Source organism: Paroedura picta, chromosome 1 (assembly GCF_049243985.1).
Source record: "Paroedura picta isolate Pp20150507F chromosome 1, Ppicta_v3.0, whole genome shotgun sequence".
Taxonomy (NCBI): Eukaryota; Metazoa; Chordata; class Lepidosauria; order Squamata; family Gekkonidae; genus Paroedura; species Paroedura picta.
Window position 1 is genome coordinate 177,676,185 of NC_135369.1, and position 3,594 is coordinate 177,679,778.

Genomic DNA, 3,594 nt, shown 5'->3' on the forward strand with positions numbered 1-3,594 from the left:
TGATTGACAGAACTATGAACTGAAGGGCTGGCCCACTCCTATATACTACCTTGGATAATGTTTGGCCATTATTGAAACTAATGGCCACTTGCCACTTGATCTGGCTAGTCAAAAAGACTGCAAACTCTGCACACAAGATGAAGAGGCAAATATTTCTTCAAAAACGGATACCATGTGAGGCAGGTGAGGATAAAAGCTATATGCTGTCCTAAAGTCACCCAGAAAGTTTCATGGTGGAGACTAGGGATCTGAACATGGAGAGCTTAGTCCAACATGCCAGCCACCATGTCATACTGGCTGCCCTAGCCTTTGGCAGTGCTCATATGTTGGGAACCAAAGACCAGTCCCAAGTTAGCCCTGCCCCAGCTGAAAACAGCCAGTGCCCAGACTCACCTGTGCCATGGAGCAGATGGTCATAAAACCTACAAGGGGGAGGTGATCCTGGTGAGAGACGTAAACGTAATGACACTGCTTGGGAACCATGACCATTAGCATTTATATAAATATAGGGAGTTGGCCAAAAAAACAACACAGCCACATTTAACTTTAGAAGGGGTAACTTCTCTAAAATGAGGGAGGTGAAGAAGAAACTGAAAGGAAAAGTAACATCAAGTCCTTCGGGAAGCTTGGAGACTATTTAAAACTACAGTACTGGAAGCTCAGATACGATAGTTAGGAAAGGTACAAATAGATATTAAAAAGGCCCTTACAGTTACCAAACAAAGTAATGGAAGCAATAAAAGGTAAGAAGAATTCCTTTAAGTGGTGGAAGCCTAGTCCAAGTAAGGTAAAGAAAAGGGAGCACAACCTTTGGCAAAAGACCAACAATAAAAAAAATTCAAATTAGAATCAGAAAACTAGCCAGGGAGGCAGTGGGGCTCCAGATGACCAAAGGATAAAAGGATTACTAAAGAATGATATGGAAATGGCCAAGAAGCTGAACGCATGTTTTGCCTCTGTCTTCACTGCGGAAGATGGGAGGTGCTTGCTCACTCCAGACCCACCAATTTCAGGAGGGGTGTTGAAAGACCTTAGTCAGATTGAGGTGATGAGAGAGGAGGTTATACGATGGATGAACAAATCAAAAACACCAGGCCCAGATGGCATATATCCAAGAGATCTGAAAGAACTCACATGTAAACATTTAGATCTTCTGTCAAAATTATGCAATCTATCACGAAAATCTGCTTCCATTCCTGAGGACTAGAAGGTAGTTAATGAAACCCTCAGAGTTCCAGAGGACAGCTAGGAAATTACAGGACGGTCAGAGGGTTGTATTATGTGGACCACTGGCCTGATTCGGTATGGCTTCTCTTATGTCCTTATGACTTTTGGAAGGCCAGAATAAAAGAGGCAACCCTGAACAGCAACAGGAAGGAAGCAGAGAAACAGGCAGCAGGTGGGAAGTGGTAGGAAAGGCTTCCTCTCCCAGGTGGACTGGAGGCAGGCCAGGGAATCCTATAACAGGGAAGGCACCACACCTGGATTTAACCTGAACGGAGCTTTTATTCCATCGATTCAGCCCCTGCCGTCTACACAGAATGCGATTTCCATTTGGATTTTGGCCGATTTAAATTTTCCTTCTGCAGAAAGAGGGATTGATCCGGAGTGACCCTACCTTTATTGTGCGATATCTTAGAGTGCTTTTAACCCTCAATATTTTTCAAATCCGGATTGGGAAAGCAATCTCCGTGGTAGAGAACCTCTGATAGGCCACACCTGCTCATGTGACAAGCTTGCCTTAAAGGAGAAGCCCCTAATTTCTCTCAACTTCTGTCGGTCCTGGATTTTTTCTCCCTCCTCTGCCTTTTTCGATCCTCCCCCCCCCCCTCTCCAAGAAAAGAAAGAGGCTCCCTGCTTGGCTCCTCCCCCCCTTCAAGAAAAGAAAGAAAGAGGCTTGGCTCCCCCCCCTTCTAAACTACCCTAACCACGTGCAGAAGACTTTCCTGTTTCAATGGGGAGGGGGGGAAGAGGAAGACCCGAGTTCAAAGCGATCTGGATTTAACAGGATTGACAATGGAATAAACAAAGTAAGTGCAGACCTAGTCAGAAGGTGGGAGGGGAGTTAGGATAAAGGACAGGGAAGAAGCAACAGGCTGATCTCAGACCAGGACAAGGAAGAAAGAGAAGAAGAGAAGGAAGAGGACCCAAGTGCTGGAATCCTGTCTCCTTCACAATTGCGGGGTGGGTGGATAAGTTGCCCTCTTTGGTGGTGGGATGGTGGAAAGCAAGGGGTGTATTTTAAAGAATAAATATAGATGTATTCCAGTCCCATCAGTCCAATGCCATAAACAGAACTAGGCACCATCATATTAGGCTATCTTTGCACACAAAGGGTCCCAGCAGGAATTGAAATACATACGATACCTAACACACTGGATCACAAATGAGCAGTCAAAATTACAGGCAAGCATACATGGTAGGAACTACTGTTCAATCTTCTACCTCAAAATGCCTGTGGCTTCTTCTCGCTCCATTTTCAGAGGGGAAAAGCTTCCTGTTGTGGATCAGCCGGGCTCTGTTAACCCTGATGAGGCAGAGAACTCTGCAGAAGAGAAATGGGCAGGTGGAGGCCTCAGTTCACCAGGCATACACCTACCCCAATTTGCACATGGAACAAGTGGGTGAAATGGGGTCTGGAGAAAGGGCATCTGCAGGGAAACGCTCACCTGTGAACCACACCCCTCCATGGTGCCCAATGTCCTACCGACCCCACCAAGGGGCGATGGCAGAAGGGCTGGCTGCCTTGGGTCACAAGTCCCTCAGCTTTTCCCCACCATCAGGAAGCTGAGTCAGGGCACTGGCAGTCATTGGGGTTGCGCATGGCAGAAGGAAGGCCATGGGGGGGTCATGCTGGACAGCTGCTGGGCATTGCTCCACCCAACACAAGCAGCTGCCACGCCCAACCTCAGCGGCATCAAGGGCTAAACCACCCATGGCCAGCATGTGCACCAACGAACCATCCTCCACCCACTAAGGTAGGTGTCACTTGGCACAGGCCAGTTGCAGCATGTGGCTCCCATCATCCCCAGGGGCTTGAAGGGACTCAGTGCGCCCTCATCAAGTATGGCGCCCAGGGTGTGAGCCCCAATCGCCATACCCTGCATATGCTGTTGCAGCTCACAGCCAGGTATAGACAGCATGCTACAGCATGCATTAGCTCAGTTGGCACTTCCTGTGCCAGGACTGAATCTGATCAACACAAAAACATCACTTGATCCAACAAAAGGAACCCGCTGTGTCACACATTCCAGTAATAAACATGGATGGATAAGAAGAGCTTTAACTGGACAGGAAGAAGCTCAGAGCTAAAATATTTAACAGATGGAATACATCCCAAGCCAGGAAACAAATACAACAATCAAGTAGTAGGAACTCATTCTGGAGTACAGGGAAGCGGATGACTTACAATAGTGAATTAACCGATCTCTAATAATCAGGAATGGAAACAATATTCTAATGAAGGTAGTGAGTCACACCTGCTAATAAACTCACCATTCTTAGAGATTCTTACAACACCATCTAGAATAAAGGAGGAGAAAGAAGAGGAGGAGGAGAACTGGGGGTTTTGTACCCTGCTTGTTACTACCTGAA